Raw genomic sequence first — 19,802 nt, 5'->3', positions numbered from 1 at the left:
GCAAAGCTAGAGTAGATTTTCTGCCAGTAAAACTGAAATAGCATTCCTTTGATTTCAGATACCAGATAAATGGTGGTACAAGAATCTGATTCCATTATGGATACTTATTTCCAAAGTATCCTGTTCAAATGGTGGGGAATATTAACAAAACTACTAGTATGACTCTAATAGCTATCGGACAGAGTATCAACAAAAAGTATGTTGCTTTTTTGTTGCTGTCACGTGAAAGAAAATAGACTTCCATGGACATAAAAATCCTCTACCTGAACAGGTGTTTTGGCAAGCTGTATATTCCTGTGCATACTATAGTTGAGGACTTTTCTGGCCTTACAGAATAATGGATACCAGTCCTATAGAATCCCTTCATTATGATGTAGAAATGTCATCAGTAAACTTTATGTTGTGTACAAAACATGGCACATGTGCATAGCTTTCATCCCCTAGCCTGATACCATTTCCTGGCCGCAAGGTCAGAGGCTTGGAGGTTGTGGACATTAGCCAGCTGCACAGTGGTGTAACTACTCCTGTACATGACCTGTACATGGATCAAACAAGCTTTAGAACAAATATTTACTAGACATCATAGGTTTTCCTGGCAGATTTAGTTCAGAGAAGCTGGACCACGTAGACTGGAAACTTGGCAGATTTCTCTAATAACTATTTCAGAATACACTTGGCAAAAACAGAAAATAATTCAAAATAATTTATTAGAGGAATTTAGCCTCTTTTTCTACTTGTCAAATATCTATGAGCAGATCATGGTTTTGTTTAATTCATTCATTATTCTAATTTACTCTCCATGTTTTAAAATTAATTTTTCTTTTAATACCAGAAATATTTTGCTGCAAGCATTCTGTACTGGATATTCAAAAGTCAAATTGATGGTTACTTGGGTATAGCCACATAAGTCAAATGGAATTTTTTCTTAATTCTCTTATTGAGTTACAGCAGCTGCTATAAACAGGAAATGTGCATTAAAAAAAATAATGAGGCTTTGGTATTTTTAGGGAAATGAAGCCGTTTAGGAAAAAGCACAGATCGGGAAGATTAAGGAATTTTAGAAATATTAGGTCGTTAAACAAGAACTGGTATTGTTTTAATGTCAGATAAAAAGGGGGGATTTTTTTGATAGTAGTAGGGATACTTCTTTCATATTCACAACAAGTACTAACCCTGCATTATTTTTCCGGGGTCAGCCAGTTAAGGGCAAAGGCATACCCTTTCTCCTCCCATGGAGGCAGTGACAGAATTTCATGGGAGTGGCTATGGCCACGTAAAGTTTCTCTTTTATGAGTTTTCCATTTTTCATTCTGCTTGACATTTCTGAGGCTGAGCCGTATTATAGATGAGTAGTTCATAGCAGTAGGCAGCAGAGATGAGATTTTAGTGCGATATGATACACAGTCACAGCAAAAAAGAAAATGTGTGAAAAAATTGCAATGCCATAGTCATGTTGATTGCTTGGTTGTAATGGACAGGTAGTTTGTTGCATAATGATTAAAGATTGGCCATCTGGCATGAATAAAGTAAGAGCTGGTTCTATCCTTCATTCAAACCAAACTTTGCCTGCAAAATATGCATCCCAGTTATGCCAAACAATGTCAGTAATTTTGTGAAATAATTCATTCTTATATAATTCCCAGCCCATCACTGAGATCAAGGAGTTCAAAGAAATTCTGAGAAAGATCTTCATAGCAAAATCAACTCAGCTCTCCAAACCTGCTTCAACACATTCTTAATTGTGAAGCCTTAAACTAAAGTATAAAAACAGTGGTAAAGAATAATACTTGTGGGTGCAGAGGATATAGTTTGCATACCACTTTGCCTGCAGTGGCAATTGTGCTGGAGAAGGCTTTGGCCTTCAGGAAATGGGAAACAGCAGAATTGTTGCCCTCCTCTGTTGGAACTCATACTGAGTATCTTTACATCTTCAGGCCATGACTACATGGTAGCTGTGCTGCTAGAAGGGGCTCCCTAGAGGAGGTGAGGAATCCATGCATAACAGTGATTCAGGACACCTACTGATGTGCCTTGTCCTTTCTGCACCAGCCACATTCATCTCGTGACTTTACAGGCCATTACAAGCCTCTCCACTTATAGTGAGGACAGGTTGCCGTTATTTCATGCCGTTAGATCATCGCAGCATCTCCCTCATAGGAAGGGTTTTGTTGCTCAGAGCCCATAGCCCAAGTTCTGCATACTTGCAGAATCAGAAAGTAGGGGTACATCTAGACTGTCAGCAATGCTATTTTGGGATACCAGAAGTATCCTGAAATAGCAACACCCCCTCTTTAAATGCACCAGCTATTTAAAGCCTGCTATTCTGGCATCTCTGTAACATTAAGGGATTTGTCAGAATAGTGCCTTATTTTGAAATTTGGCACTGTCTACGCAGCACCAAATTTCAAAATAAGCTCTTTCAACCTAGACTCGGAATAAGCTATACAATTTGTGCTATGCAAACTGCGGAGCTTATTCCGACAGAATGGTGCTGTCTAGATATACCCTAAGATGGGAAAATAAAACAACAAACATTTCTTCTCTATTTATGTTACATATTTACATTGTGTTAAGTAGTAGATGTGACTTTGCTTCCTATTAAACTTGTCCTGTATTATTAACATTATACATTATTATTATTTGTTTCTGTTACAGCTATAACATGGCATGCTAAAAATGGTGGAGTTTCTGTTGCACAGTGCTTACCCTCTAAAAATTCAATTGTCATGCAAGGACTTAACTTGTGAACTCTACTTAAAAGTTTATCAGGTACCTTGGTGTCATGTTTGTGATTTGCTATTGAAATGAATTCCATATTCAATGTGACTACTAGGTCTGAGCCATACTTTCAAGCAACATAAAGGATTTTTCCCCTTGCCGTCTTTATTTTGCATTAACAATATGCCACTACTCACTTCTTAGCTGTCAGTATCACTTATAACATAGTGAAATGGAAACTAATTCAGTGCTGAATATGGTTTGATATTACAGCTCTACAGAGGCTCTATGATAATGACTTACATACAGACCATAACTTTTTATTCAGAGGACTTCTATTCTTAGTGCTTTGTAGTGTTGTTGTAACTGTGTTGGTCCCAGGATACTAGAGAGACAAGGTGAATAAGGTAATATTTTTTATTGGACGAACTTCAGTTGGGAGAAGAGACAAGCTTTACAGAAACTTATTTAAGTCTTTACAGACTTGATAAACTTTATAGGATCATTGCCCCTATAAACTCAGCCATCAGCAGTACACAGCAATGTCACACAAGATGTTAGGATACACAATGAAAATAACTTCTCCCACTGAAGAGAAGGGACAATGTTTTTTTTGGTTGGAAGAATACTATTAGCCAAGTTAGAATTTGCCCTCGAGAATAGGGTTCACATCCTGCCTCTTACAAAAACTGCAGTTTTAGGGATCAGAAGTGGTCAAGGCCTCAGTGTGACATCTCAGAGTGAAGGGCAAGTATCTTATTGCTATGGGTCAGATAACTGTCCTATTCAGTAAACAGTACCTATTTGTTAAAACTGATACCCTGACACTGAATCTCATTCGAACCCAAGCTTTTCTCCCTTAGTTGCCCCTGTCTTTCCAAATTTCTGCACCTAGTTTAATCCTGCTTGGTTCCTCTGCTACATTCAACAGCAATTTGAATGGATGCTTTTTCCCCCCTGCTTTTTCTGTCCCCCTGTTAGCTTTTCTTCTTTGGTGTTGAGATGTTCCCCATACTAATTTGAATTTATAATCCTGATTGTAGTGCAAGAATGTCCTTAAGCACATCATATTTTTCTTCTTTTTCAATGTTTAGCTGTGCAGTTAGCATTAGGGATTGTTCACCTATTGGTACATTCTTGTGGCTGCAAAGACTTGATTGTCCAGAAATGCAGTGTTGGGACAAACTTGATACATTCATTTAATCATATTGCTAGCTGTTTATGAATTAAAACTCACATAGTTAATTGAATTGTAAGAGGAGGAAAAGGATTGTTGTCACTTTGATTGCTACATGATGAAATGGTGAATGGCACCTCTCCATTGAAAGTATCAAAGAGGATGGGATGTACAACGGGGTTTTCTTCCTCAGGTCTTGTCTTCACTTCTGGGAACATTGGCATGCTTGAGGTTGATCATCCAAATCCTAAGGGAGCCCCCATTGACCCTGGATCTTTTCACAGTCATGAGAAGTAAAGGAAGTAAACAGGAGAGTTTCTCTCATTGATCTCCTGCTGTGGGGCCATTCTAGAAAATCAGTACAAGTTACGTCGACTGCAGCTACTCAATTCATGTAGATGAAGTCGCGAATCTTTAATCAATTTTTTCTCCCGATGTACTCCTGGCCTTACAGTACCTTGCTTATTTTACAAGTTTGTTGGCCTTCTGAAGTCTTCATGAGATGAATGGATGAAAAACAACTAAGCTGCCTTTCCGCATCAAGACAGTATCATTAAAAAGGATGGAAACTGGGCCATTTAGTAAAGGGACCTAACTAGATTGCATTTTTTTTCTATTCTGAGTGTGTGGGTGTATGTGTTGTGTGTGGTTGGCTAGCTGGAGTTCCTTGCTCACTTCTCACTCAGAGAAGTGAAGGATCTAGGATTGTGTGTTATTCCTACATTCAATTTCTGCTAGGAAAGCAGAGGTATCTACCGACACCTCAAAAACCTTCTTCTTCCTTTTATTCAATTGCAACCTGATCTTTCACTTGTTAAATTCAATGGAAAGACATCTCTGGGCTTCAGTAGGCTTTAAATTAGGCCCTTGTATCAGAAGAGAGAGGCTCTACCAGCTGGCCAGAGGAATGCCATCTTCTCTTCCCATTTTGGCCAAGGGACGGAATGCCAGGAGGACACTCGAGAGGATTTTTTTCTCCCTTTCCTCCTCACTCGGCCTTTGGATCAGAGAAATCTGTTGGGTTGCTAGGGCTCCTCTTCTTCCCGTCAGCAGCTGAAATGAGAGATGGATGGCCAAATGCTGAATTTTGGCTAAAAACATTGGACAGGTTCTACAAATTAAATATTAGAGATGCTCATTGAAAATGCCTTATCTAAAAAGATTACATCTTTCTTAGCCCAGTGTCTCCTGGTATAGTGGTTCAGTGCTGGCTGAGGTACATCACACACTAGTGAAATCAATGGGAATCTTTCCAGTGTGGTCAATGGGGTCTGGATTAGGTCTTGATGGATAAACACCACCACTGCCATTTCTTGCAGTACCTTAGATTTTCTGATAGAGATGCAGCCGTGTTAGTCTGGGGTAGCTGAAACAAAAGACAGAACTATGTAGCACTTTAAAGACTAACAAGATGGTTTATTAGGTGATGAGCTTTCGTGGATCTGGCCCATGAAAGCTCATCACCTAATAAACCATCTTGTTAGTCTTTAAAGGATTTTCTGTGAGACTTTCAGAATCAAGCGCTGACAAAGATGAAGCTGCGTCATTCATTGAATTTGTTGTGGTCACCATCTACGGTGGCTTGGCTCTACTAAATTCTACTAACCCAAGACAACATATTTGTGAATCCCAGAGAAGAACATAGACAAAAAGTTATAATGCATCAATGTTACAGACTCAAATTTAGTGTTTATTAATGGTATCATATTATATCATCTGTGTGATCTCATTTTGTGCTATGAGACAAAGAAGCTGGGATAAAAAAATCCCAGAACCTTCCTCCTTTGCAACTAGTAACTTGAAAAGTCTAGTTAATAGTTTATCCCCATTATTTTTCATTTATGTGGGTCTGTACTTCTAGAATTGCTGAAATGCTCGAAGAAAAATGTCATCTTGAGGGATTTCTGGTCCATTTTAGCAGATTAAGGTGGTTTGAAAATCTTTGTATAATGATTTGAAGCTTTTGTGGTCTATCCTTTACAACTTCCAATGGACCAATGACATACAAAAGCTGACCAATGAACTCTTCATTTTTTTATTATGGATTTTTGACCTTATAGTTTGTGCTGATTGGTCTTTGACATGGGACAACTCTGAACGGAAAAACAGCAACCAGTGTGTGGGTATATACTGCTTTTATTCTTTGCTGAGTTTTAAAAATACATGGCTTTGATGTTAGCTCACTTTGTGAAACATTTGTCAAATATAGTAGCTGCTGATCAGCCAGCTAGAATTTTCAACAAAATATTGTTTTTTTTTCTTTATATGGGGGTTGCAATATTACTACTTGGTCATTAATTCAACAAACACAAAACACGTAGGAGGGGTTTTCAGAGGTATAAGAGAAGGAGAACTTTTAGGAGTTTGATAATATATTATTTATCCTAATGACATATGCAGGTGATGTGCAAATAATAAAAAATAGTACCCAACCTCTCACTGTACAGAATTTGCTTAATACTTTTTGTTAAACAGAGGAAGGAAAGAATGTTTAACTTATCCCTGTGTTTTAGAGAGGATGTATATGTGTATGAATACATTACTAACTATTATATAATTATCTTTATTACCTTTTTTCTCCCTTGTTTCACAATAGGATAAATATAGTAGTATGCATAAGTCTCTGTATATAGTGTATATATAATTATATAAATGTGTTTGTATGCACCCAAAGTACTATACTGTATCCTACTTGTGAAGACAAGAAAAGTGAGGGAGATTTTGATAAATAACCAGTATGTGTCACTTTTTTGTATGAGGAATGATATAGGGGGAAAAAGCCCTACAGCTATAACTTCCATTTATCTACTACAGAGAGAGAGAGAGAAAAAGAGAGAATAAAGGAAAAATAAACATGCCTATAATTTTTCAGCATCTAGCATCTTTTCTTTCTAAAAAAGTAGTCTGTATATTTCTTATTTACCAAAATGATTTCTGACACTGATTGAACAATCCACAATACTTCAATTTTTTTTATAGTTTACATTCTTCTGGAAAAATTGAATCCTTTTTGTATCTAACATCAGGCTGACGAGTAAAATGTGTTCCTTGATTTTTTTTTCAAAGTTATTTGGCCTGATGTTTAATTTCATCTTTGTTTTCCTGTACTTACATGCCTTATGATCACCTTGGAGAGAAAATTCTGCCTATATCATAACATGCATTTTTGTTATTGATAATATACACAATTTTCTGTATTCACCAAAACTGGTTTTTACTTTTACAACATTCTTTCCCTGCTTTATACAGCTTCCTCTTCATCACATTCCTACACGCTAATATTTCTTGTCTTTCTCTCAGACTAGCATGAAATTCAAGTCTGAGCTTGGAGCCTGCTTTCTATGCCCTTTAGAATGTTAAAAAGATTGGACAAAGAAGTGAAGATTTTTCATCTTGGTCTCATTTTTACATCCTGATATACTACTGAGAATTAGTCTTATAATACAGTATGTATATGATATGATTGCTGCTTATGAGATAATTAATCAAGTATCTGAGTAAAATGGCAATTAGAATAATTAATTATTTGTGTGCGTGCCATACTCAATGTAAATATGTTCATTTCATATTTGCCATTATGATTGGTTAAATCTTTAATTTTGAAACAAAACATAGTAACAAATGTAGCGGTTTGGGATCAGTAGTGAGATGGAAATACATCCAGATTTTTTATTCAGATCCGGTTTTGATTGCAAGCTCATTTCTGACATTTCCAGAAAATAAGAATTCTCTTTCCACAAGGGAAAGGTTTCAACATTTGTTTTTCATTGTGCATCAGAACAAAAGTTGAACCTTCTGAGATTTTTTTCACAGAATCAGGGAATTGGGAGTCCCAGATTCAAGTCCTTGCTCTGAATCAGGCAAAGACTCACTAAGCAGAAGGCCTTAACCATTAGTATATTAGCTATTTTAGGGCATCTCTTGCATAAATTTTATCCTGGATCTGAGGAACTTTTCTGTGATTTTTCCCGGAATCAACATTCTCTGATTAAAAGTGTTGTCAAAAAAATCCTGACCAGTGACCTCTTTGAATAAGTTTAGTGGCTTTGTGATAGAAATGTAGCTGTGTTAGTCTGGGGTAGCTGAAGCAAAATGCAGAACAATGTAGCACTTTAAAGACTAACAAGATGGTTTATTAGATGATGAGCTTTCGTGGGCCAGACCCACTTCCTCAGATCAAATAGTGGAAGAAAATAGTCACAACCATATATACCAAAGGATACAATTAAAAAAAATGAACACATATGAAAAGGACAAATCACATTTCAGAACAGGAGGAGGATGCAGGGGGAGGAGAAGGAAGGAAGGTAAGTGTCTGTGAATTGATGATATTAGAGGTGGGGAGAGTGGGATGTTTGTGAGTTAATGGTATTAGAGGTGATAATTGGGGAAGCTATCTTGGTAATGGGTAAGATAGTTTGAGTGTTTGTTCATTCCTTGTTGGAGAGTGTCGAATTTAAACATGAATGACAGTTCAGAGGATTCCCTTTCAAGTGCAGATGTAAAAGGTCTTTGTAGCAGAATACAGGTGGTTAAGTCATTGAGAGAGTGTCCTTTCTGGTTAAAATGGCAAGAAACTGTTTTTTCTTTGTGATCTTGTCTGATATCTGTTTTGTGGGCATTAATCCTTTGGCGAAGTGTCTGAGATGTTTGTCCAATGTACATAGCAGACGGACACTTTCGGCACATGATAGCATAGATTATATTTCTGGATGCGCAGGAATATGTGTTCTTGATCTTATAACTCACTTGGTTAGGTCCAATAATGGTATCAGCAGAATGAATATGTGGACAAAGCTGGCAACGGGGTTTGTTGCAAGGGAAGGAACCAGGGTTGGTATTAGTGTGGTATGTCCTGTGGTTGTTGGTAAGAATCATCTTGAGGTTAGGTGGTTGTCTATAGGAGACTATGGGTCTGTCTCCCAGAGCCTCTTGGAGTATGGTATCCTGTTCCAGTATAGGCTGTAGTTTATTGATAATGTGTTGGACAGGTTTAAGTTGGGGGTTGTAGGTGATGACAAGTGGTGTTATATTGTTGGTTTTCTTGGGTCTGTCTTGAAGTAGATGGTTTCTAGGTATTCGTCTGGCTCTTTCAATTTGCTTTTTTATTTCTCTGGGTGGGTAGTTGAGGTTTATAAATGCTTGGTAGAGATCCTGAAGCTTCTGGTCTCTGTCAGTGGGATTAGAGCAGATGCGGTTGTATCGAAGGGCTTGGCTATAGACGATGGATCATGTGGTGTGTTCTGGATGGGAGCTGGAAGCATGTAGGTAACTGTATGAGTCAGTGGGTTTTCTGTAGAGAGTGGTGTCTAATTTTCCATTGTTGATTTGTACTGTGGTGTCCAGGAAGTGGATCTCTCGTGTAGAATGGTCCAGGCTGAGGTTGATGGTGGGGTGTAGGTTGTTGAAATCTCTGTGGAATATCTCCAGTGTTTCTTGGCCATGTGTCCAGATCATAAAGATGTCATCGATGTGGCTTTAATCCAGTTCCTTCTGAATGCTCTAAAAACCACCTTTGTAATCAGCAAGTGTCTGCAAAGAGTCCAAAAGATGAACAGTCATGGGAATTAATGACCCCCTAAATACTTAATTAGCTTACGAAAAATCAAATAAATATGCAAATCTACACCAAATCATGGTACTTTATTGATACCTAATGAGTCTGCTGTGAAAAGTGAAATTAACAAGCATAGCTGGGATTGGTCCTGCCTTGGGCAGAGGGCTGGACTTGATGTCTCTTCCAGCCCTAGGATTCTATGAATCTACAAGTATCACTTTTCATAACAGCAGGCCTACTAATGGGGGCTGAGGCGTGGAGGGGCAAAGAGGGCAACTGCCACAGGGACCAGAGTTCCTACGGGGCCTGAAAGCTCCTGGCTGCCACTGCTACTATGGCAGCAGTGGCAGCCAGAGCCGCGGGCCCTTCAAATTACTACCAGGGTGATACGCAATGTGCTCAGGGTAGCACTGAGGGCTGCCAGGAGGAAGTGTGGCACTTAGGTCTGCCTAACTCCAGCCCTGCCCCTTTCCTCCGAAGCCCCACTCCTTCTGGGAGAACTGAGCTGGCACCCCCCCACACCTTGCCCAGTGTGGCTGTTGTTTCTGCTGTACAGCAGACTTATTCATCCCTGTCAAGCCTGAGGACAAATTAAGTCCTGGATGCGGGATCAAGGGAGACTGTGAGACTGTGAGTAAAACAGGCACTATAGGTATACAGCCTCATCTTTGGATTTGGGTTGTATTTGGGTCCCTGATTTTGAGTACCACCTCCAGGTGGTGTTTGGTGTCAGGAATTAGTCCCTTTACACAGAAGAATCAGTCCTTTTTTCCCCACTGGGCATGTGTTTACACTAGGAAATTATTTCTTAATTAAATTCAAAATAATAACTCCTGAAACAACTATTTTGAGATAAGCTTACTCCCCAAGAAAAGCAGGAGTACAGATTCCAAAGCAACCAGCCCATTATTTCGCAATAACAGGCTTGGTAGTGTGGACGCTATGCTTATTATTTCAAAATAATTCCCTAGTGTAGGCCAGGGCTCTGAGAACAAAGTCTGTGGCCTCCTTCCTCACTCAGTACACAGATGCAGAGGCCCAGGACTATCTGGCCTGAGGTGATTTCTGTAGAGGAATGTGCTAACTACCATCCACTTAGGATGGAGTGGTTCATTACCTCACCAAAATCATTCTGGCTATGTCCGGGTCTTTGGTCAGGATATGGAAATGTATTCACTTGCTTACATGGGTATATCATGTGCGCAGCAGCTCTGCACCTAATAAATTATGCCAGTCAGAAAGACCCTTAGGCAGTCAGGAAACCTTTGCTGACATATGCTGCATCTTTTAAAAGAATTGCACTTCAACAAACAACAAGGCATTTTTCAAGGTCTCATTACCGACATGTTCAGTTAAACAGAACTTGTAAGATTCTGGGTAATAGCACAGGAGAAATCAGCTATTTAATGTCAGAGTCTTTGGGAGTATTTAGCATGTCTGTGATATACCTCCCTGCCATCATCACTGCTGATAATGCAACACCAGCATTTGTTTTTAAGAAGTTGCTTTTGATAGTAATAGTAATTCAAAATAACCTTACTATTGGATGCCTGAATTGTGTCATTCCTGGAACTACCTCAAAAAAGGCTTGGTTATTATGGGTAAAATTCATCTCTGTCCAGGGAAGGCCTATCTACCACTTTAGTCGCCCCTAAAATATGGCTTAAGGGAATATAAGTGGTTCATAGGACATGTGATGGTCCCAGGAGTGAATCTCACTCTATACAAACAAATGATCTCAAAACAGCTTCTAAGGTAATGCAAGGCTTTCTTGAGTAACACAGTTATTGATCACTGGATAGAATTACCCAGTATTTCACCTTTAATGCAATACTAGATTTATGAGATTAATAACCAATAATTACAGAACAATTCACTATAATTTAAACATGGGACTTTCAACCTATGGACTGTATTATATGTGTCTGAAGGGCATTGACTCTTTCATATTCCAGTCACGAGGAAGAGTGCCTACTGGAAGAGAGCATAGTGGGGAGCAAAGAGTTTTACAGAATCCCCATGGTCAGATATATTTCAAAAGAGGACATATGAGATCTCTACCAATAGCCAATAGATCATTGTGATCATTGCAAAATGTGTGTATGGGTAATATTTAAGAAGTCATGTAGCTATCCTGAACATTCTGTTCTTTAGGTCTTGGAATTAAGGCAGGCCACCAAGAGGTGACTTACCTTGGGCTATGTCTAGACTACAATAGACTCATAGGCTGTGTCTAGACTGGCAAGTTTTTCCGCAAAAGCAGTTGCTTTTGCGGAAAAACTTGCCAGCTGTCTACACTGGCCGCATGAATTTCCGCAAGAACACTGACGATCTCATGTAAGAAATCAGTGCTTCTTGTGGTAATACTATGCTGCTCCCATTCAGGCAAAAGTCCTTTTGCGCAAAGCTTTTGCACAAAGCTTTTGTGCAAAAGGGCCAGTGTAGACAGCTCAGATTTGTTTTGCGCAAAAAAGCCCCAATCACGAAAATGGCGATCGGGGCTTTTTTGCAGAAAAGCGCATCTAGATTGGCACGGACGCTTTTCCACAAAAAGTGCTTTTACGGAAAAGCATCCATGCCAATCTAGATGCTCTTTTCTGCAAATGCTTTTAACGGAAAACTTTTCTGTTAAAAGCATTTGCGGAAAATCATGCCAGTCTAGACGTAGCCATAGACTTTAAGGTCAGAAGGGACCATTATGATCATCTAGTCTGACCCCCTGCACAGTGCAGGCCACAGAATCTTACCCACCCCCTCCTAGAATAATCCTCTCACCTATATCTCAGATATTGAAGCTTTCAAATAGTTTGAAGACCCCAAAATGCAGAGAATCCTCCAGCTGTGATCTGTCCCACATGCTACAGAGGAAGTTGAAGGTTTTACTAGAAAAAGGTTCGCAAATTGAGCTCTGCAGTTTATGTACTTTTTCCTGATAGTTTTGAAAAGGCTTTTCTGAAATTTGGCCCATCTACGGTGGGCCAAATTTCAGAAAAACTTCCTCTTTTGGAAGAGCCCTTCTTCCTCACGGAATGAGGAAGACAGGGTTTCTAAAAGAGTGCATTTGCTCTTACACACACACAAAGAAAGGTAGAAGAGCAGATGCATCCCTGGATGAGGCAGAGTTTTACCGGGATTCTTCTGGTACCCTGTGAAAGCCTCGTAGTCTAGACGTAGCCAAGGACATGTTCCTTCCAGGAAAGAAGTAACGGATGCTTGCCTCTTGGTCTGGGTATATGTGTAGTGTACATTATATATCTCAAAATAGATGCCAGTTTTCCTCCTGAAATACAAGCCAGTTGTAAGATTACAAAATCTCCAAGTGAGAAAATCTACTTGAAATAAAACAAAACAAAATAGCAGGGTGTTGCCCTTTCACAGAATTGTTAGGAATATCCTAAGGTGCAAGAAAACACATAGTAGCCTTCACCAAAGAGGCAAGCTATTAATTCCCACATTGGACCTTCCTGTTGTTGCACCCTTGGGACCAGACCAGTCCCAAATGAGGAAATGTGCCAGACCAGGGGAGATCTAGGCTGCCAGACACCAGTCCAGAGCACACTTCCACTGGTGGGATCCCAGTGCCACTGGCTCTCTGGTCAGAGAATGACCGTGGATGTTGCCAGATCAGAGAGTTCCAATTTTGGCAAGTTCAACATGTCTTTATCTTATGAAGGGAGGATCGTAACTGTAAACAACTGTAACATGCTACATGGATTGTGGGGAGCAAATTCTACAAGACTTCAGAGTATCTTGTCAATAAGTCTAGGTTCTAGAAAGTATGCTATGATTTTATTTTACATGTAGCCTTTCAGTTCAAATATATCTGCTTCCTAGTACTTGAATCTTTATTCTTTGTTAAATAAACTTGTATTTGCTTTCACTCTGTCTAAGTGCTGTGAGTTGACTGGTGTGAGGTGGAAATGGAAAGCTAATGCACACTATTTCTTTGGAAGCTGTGAATTGTGTGAACACTGTGCATGTCCCATGGAACAGGAGATGGACATTCCAGAAGAGTCTTGGATGGCTTGAATGTGCCTATTGCTAGTCTGTAGCTGAGAGGAGAGTGCTTGCTTTGCCTATGGCCAGTGGGTTTGAGGAACTGAAGGGCCCAGACAAGGCTTCTTCATGCTAAGGGCAGGTGGTAACAAAGTGCCTTGCACCTGCACTACATCTGAGGCATGTCACAAGTGCACAAGCTATACACTAACTCCTGTATTGCCATGTGTAGAATGGGATCTCAAAAACATATTGATATGTGAAACTTTTTGTTTATAAAGTAGTGTTTTCTCTTTATAACAGTCTTTCACAGTTCCCTACTAAAGAGCCTCTTCTGATAGAATACATCAGTGTTTCTTAAACTTTTTAAGACCAAGGAACAGCAAACAGTATTTTTTTTAATGAGGAACACCACAGATTTTTTTGTTGAGCAAAAAAAGATACAAAAAAAAAAAAGAAAGAAAAAGGGCGGGGGGTGGGGGAGAGTAATTGAGAAAAAAAGGCACCTGTCTCTTTAAGGATGGCCATTTTGAACTCTCTTGTTCTCCGCGGCACACCAGTGTTCCCTAGAACACAGTTTAAGAAACACTGGAATACACTAACACTGTCTTACTCTCATTCTCTTTCATTATTCAGTGTCCTTTGTAGAACACATAGGATAACAATACACTGTCCCCTTCTTAAAGGAAGAACTATGGAGAGAAACAATATAAGGCCTCATTAGTAAATAAAAGTGTAGAGACAATTCCGCCACTCCATTCTTTGTGATGCCAATGAGTGAAATGTTTTGTGTGACTGATTTCAGGACAGACTGCAGTGGCTGCTAGCTGTTCCATGTATTAACACTGTTTACTTACTTTGCATACTTTAAAAATTCTTAGTCCTGCTTTTCAAATGCACTTAAATAGAAACTACAATTTTTCATTAGCTGCTTTGTAGGAGATGTACGACCACAGAGATTTTTGGATTTCAGAGAAATATTTGTTCCCCACCAGAATACAGCAATCAAAAATAAATAAGACAGTTTCCTCTTCAAGGCAGAGGCATTTTGTACTTAATTTCATGTAACATCTCATTTGATTTTGTGTCATTTTATTCCTGGTGACTCTGTTCCAAAATAAGAAACATCACCATATTGGAAGAAAGTCAAACTAGAGATTATATTAGGCTCAGGCAAATGGTATTCACCTTTTATAGCCCCTATGTTTTATAATGAAGATACCTCATTGAAACAATGATGCATACTTCAACAGTTCCCTGGAGAGCAGTGAATCCTGTTTGGAGAGATTCATGAATATGTGCATTAGCACAATCCAACTGGAACTTGCCCTTAAAAACGAACCACAAGAGAAGCTGATCAGTTTCTGCTTATGTATATAATCAGAAGGTTATCATATTATCTCTCTCTCCACAGGGAAAAGCAGATGCATATTCTACACCACTTTAAGAAGAGAAATGACCACCCCCCCCGCGTCCCCAACAACCAGCTTTTCTCTGCCCACACACACTCTTCCAATAATGTTCTTTGTATGAGATATGCAGAAATACCGTTTAGAAAAGGAAAGAAGGAATACACAATCTGTTTCTTTAAATGAAGATTTGTTTTAAGAATGAGTAGTCATAGCCTAAACCTTTTAAAATTTACATCTACATAAATTTAGTCAAAGCCATTAATAAACCTGAAGTAAGTTCAGAGACTGCTATAGATGGCAAAGAGATGAGACAACCATTTCACAGAGGCAAGGTTTGCAAAGATATACGTGAAACTCTGTGTCGTGAAGATGAATGAGAGACACGTGGGTAGTTCTTGAAGCAGTAGTTTATTTAAAGTACAAAGAATTCAGTGAAAAATACTTCTGGCCAGCAGTTGGTGCCCAGATTTCAAGAAAAATGGCAGACCACCACTAAGCTAGTGACAGTGATAAAGAATATCCACACAGATTTGCAGATTTATCTTTAGGTTTGTAGCAACCTCAGCAGTATGAAAACCCCAATACCATTATAATACTATTTTGCTACTTCGAAAACAAATTTGAAAAAATTCTAATATCTTGAGACTATGATGGTGCATATTATTAAATCATCATTACACATACTTTATCAACAATACAAAATATCAGTTAAAACAATCATTCTAATCTATGCTAGTAAAGATTTAAGTAGTCAAACAAAGGGGAAAAGAAAAAATATTGTAAATCATCCCAAATGTAAAATGTGGTTTTGCTGTATTATTGTCTATTTGAAATCTTCTGAGCCCATAAAACACTTATATTAGTGGTTTATAGTGTACAATTCAAATAGAAAGATCTGATTAAAAATAAGTCTACAATTTTATTACAACAAGAAAAAACTTGATGACATTGATAGGCATGTTTAATTTAAGCTGTCAGATTGTCATTACAAGGACATCTATGTTAATGAATTTGGAGAAACTGTTACAAGGAACTACTTCTGATCATCAAAAGCAAAGATGGTTGTTGTTTAATTTTTTTTATAAAATACATATCATGAGTCCAGCCTTGTCTCTTGCAGTCCAAAGATCCTGAATTCAAAACTTTTTTGGATGTCTAAACTCTTCTTGTGTTGAAGCAAAATCTCTCAAGCTGTATGTACTAATTTTTATGGCTTGTTTTTAAGGCAGGTGGAGAGTGTATAGCAATCTCTAAACAAAATATATAAACAGGACATAATAATGCCCTTTAAAGAGGATATAATTTCATAAATGTGCAGTAGACTTATCCTGACTTTGCACCACATGCTAAACTAGCATGCCTGGCAGATTAACACTAAACTCAACTTCTACTTCGTGAGTATTATTTTTTCCTTAGAAAGTGTGTGTGTGTGTGTGCACCCGTGCATGTGTGAGTGTGTGTGTGAGAAAAATACCGTGCTTGCCCAGTTCAGGCAGTTGAAACACTCAGCAATATTTATATTTTTTCTACAGTTAATAATGGGTTTTCTCTATAACAAAGAAGAAAAAAATTCATAGGACATAGGGAGAAAGGCAAACAGGTTTGTTTTTCTTGTTTTGCTCTGGTGTGTCCCAGCTAGCTATATAACACAGCAGTTATCACCACATGTCATCAAATAACCAGCATAAGCAAACATGCTGTCCCTCAGCAATGACCCCACATTAAAAAATCTAAATACTGATAGGGGACATTACTACCATTCCACACCCCCCCTCCCCCACCCAAGCCCTAGGACATGGACATAAACAATATTTAATACAGGAGAAATATTTTAGCACACTGAACATCTTGCTGCCGCCAGACATTTTGGCTGCATCTAGCTCTGAACAAAAATACTCACGTAGGACATTGATACCAGAGAATTTTGTCTCTTTTTTTGCTGGCATTGTGCAGAGGCACCAGAAAACAGTATTTTTTTAAAACACTGAAATTTGGTGAGATTTTGGTCTTGTACCAAAAAGAAAAAAAAGAACTTTTCACTTTTTACCTATGTAACTGCTTTTTGTTTTACAAAAATAAAGCTTGTTCATCAAAGAAGGGGGGGGTGAAGGTGGAATGGAAGGTCAAAGGGTAAATTCCAATTGCTGAGACATGTTTTTATGAGTTGAATCTTAACCATGTGATAAGCAGCTTTCTGACTCTGACGGGAAGGGGGTTTGAAAGCATCAGAGGAAGTCTTTGAGAAGCACTGTACAAATTTAACTGTCGGTTTATGAAAATTACTCTCTTACTTGACTTTTATTTTTTGTTCAAAGGCTTGACTGGAAATTTTCACACCTAAAACGCTGCATCGGGCTTGGTAAACGGAGGGGAAATTAAGCTATTAATTTGTTGTATGAGTGATAAGTTCCTTTTCCCCAACAAATTTGTATTTGATGTAAAAAAGAAACAAACAGAAGAAAGTGTTTAAAAAGATGTTGCTAAAATTGTGCTAGAAGCAATGGACACAGAACATATCAGATACAATAGCAGAATGGGCAGGGAAGGACATGTAGCATAAAAGCACGTGCAACACCAGCCATAGCAGAAGCTGCACCTTTCTACTTCTCCTCCCACTAATAAAAACCAGAATAGGCAGCAACCAATCCTTCAGACTTCTTGACAGATTCTTCTCATTCCAGTAAGTCAGCACTCCCAGCATTAGCTGATGAGCTGCCTCTCTTTTCTATTAGTTTGTGACATAAATGGCTGTACAACAAGGAATACACAGATCACCCAGGTCAAAGATATTGATAACTTCTGTTTTTGGTAGATGGTACAAAAGGTAGCTTTAATGTGGCTGGTTCAGTGAGGGTTTCTGTGCGAACTGCCATGACAGAGGTATTGTTGGTATTACAGGCAAAGGATACCAGAACTGAATGGTGAATGCCAATGGGCATAGTCAATAGGTATCTATGATACTTACCCAGGAATTGGAAAGACAAGAAGAATTAATGAAATTCAATGAGGTTAGCTGCATGATGATGACCATTATGGTCTTATTGAACCAATTTTCTGCTGATTTAAACTGGCATAGCTCAGTTGAAATTAATAGAGCTGTACCAATTTATGCCAGCAGAAAATTGGCATTTTTTTTCATGTGAGTACTGCAATCAGATCAAGTGGCGAACATTAGCCATGCTAATTTATTTTTCTTGGATAATTTAAGAAAATCCAGTTTTTTGTGAACATACTTAAGTTAATTGAAATTTTGAAGACAGTTATATCCCATCCAGAATTTTAAGGGAAATGTTTTGATAAACAGTTTATCAGTTCTTCAGCTGATGTAAATCAGTGTACCTCCATTGACATAATCAGAACAACATGAACTTATACCAGGTGATGATCTGATTCAATATCCCAAAATAGCTAATTTGTGGTGAAGATTTGTGCCCTTGTGTATTTCTTTTACAGAAGCTATTTTTACTGTGTTGGGGGGAGGAGGCGAGGAGCGGTATTTAAGCAAATTCATGTAATAAAAAACTAATGAATGATAGAAAAGGGAAAAAAAGAAGAAAAACCTGGCCTTGTTATTTTATGATTTGATCCTGAAATTCCTTACCCATGTGACTACAGCCATTGACCACTAAGGACAATTGATGTGAATGAAGTTTTTGGAGGATCATTGCTGAAGATTACAGGGTTTTGTGAAGTACATTTTACCAGCAAAATACTTCAATCAGAAAAATCCAAATATGTCACCCGGCTACAAACAGGGATGATCTGAGATACATTTCTCTATTCCCGTAAATCCCAATCCTCTGCATGATTCAGATCCCACTATTTACTTTTGCAGGACATGAGAGTATTCAGCATCTTCCACAGTCAGTCCTTTTATGAGGACTGATCCCCAGCATGGGTGTGTGTCACTTCTACTCAGGATCAGAATTGGGTGTTAGGCATATTTTAATGGTAACAGAAAACAGATGGTATTATGGTCTTCTTTATTACTGAATTTACCTGTTTGCGATCAGTTCATTTAACTTCTGTATCATTAGAAAAAAAACTAAAAAGAAATTTTATAAATTTGGATGATCTTCCAAGAAAAAATTGGTTTCCTTTATTCACAGTGTCATACTAACAACAATAGATTATTGCTTTGCTGATATTGCATTTGACAAAACAAAGAAACTCTAAGTAGACCATATAAAAGATATTGTCTTTGCAACAAAGAAAGCGTCAAGATGAGCTTCTCCCCTTTTAAATTGATATACTAAAATTCTATATATTTTTAAATTCTTATAATTCAAAACAGAGCAAAATTTGACAGTATTACAATTTCCACATAACTAAACCAAAGCTTTCTGAGAGAAGTTTCAGAAGAATTTTTTAATGGTTTGTCTATATTATAAGTGCCCTCTACTGCCAAAAAGCTATATTACATAGAAGAAAACCAAGAGCTACCAAACAGAAATCTGCCCAGAGACTGAAAGGAAGGGCAAGGAAGAATATGATACTTATTGGTTAAAGGGCAAGGTAGTTTGGATTCAAATGTTCCACCAGGAAAAAGTTTATCTTATCAATCCTGAAAGCGTTTTCCATCCTTCCTGTTTTTTAGTTTGAAATTGAGCTAGTTTCTCTACCATCTACCTACTTCTCTCTTTCTAGGTTATATGACCCCCATAACCATATGTATACCATATAAGTTAAAAGATGGCAATGGTTTCCTGTCATAATGTAACGTACAGAGTCAAACTGTGGCCCAGACTAATGTAGATATGCAATAAAGTAAGAGCTCTTAATCTCTTTGCATGTCCATATTAGCATACCCTCCATCTCCTTTAGAGAATGGCTTCTAAGCCATTCTCTCTACTTCCCTCCACTCAGTGGCCTATACAGCTGAGAGGGGTATGTGGCCGTGGGAAAGATAGGGAGAAGTTCTTTGAAATGGGTGAAGAGACAC

The 19,802-nt window shown here is 38.3% G+C and overlaps 1 long non-coding RNA gene across 1 annotated transcript in view; it reads left to right on the top strand.

Annotated features, from left to right (window-relative positions):
- Positions 1–7,219: 7,219 nt before the first annotated feature.
- LOC112546461 (uncharacterized) overlaps positions 7,220–19,802 on the top strand; it is a 56,849-nt gene continuing 44,266 nt past the window's right edge. The window contains exon 1 of the long non-coding RNA XR_012905455.2: positions 7,220–7,341. This is a non-coding gene — a long non-coding RNA (uncharacterized LOC112546461). The remainder of the gene's footprint in view (positions 7,342–19,802) is intronic.

Source organism: Pelodiscus sinensis, chromosome 7 (assembly GCF_052426305.1).
Source record: "Pelodiscus sinensis isolate ZL-2025 chromosome 7, ASM5242630v1, whole genome shotgun sequence".
Classification (NCBI taxonomy): domain Eukaryota; kingdom Metazoa; phylum Chordata; order Testudines; family Trionychidae; genus Pelodiscus; species Pelodiscus sinensis.
Note: the sequence above shows the minus strand (reverse complement) of the source record. Positions and strands in the feature narration are given on the sequence as shown.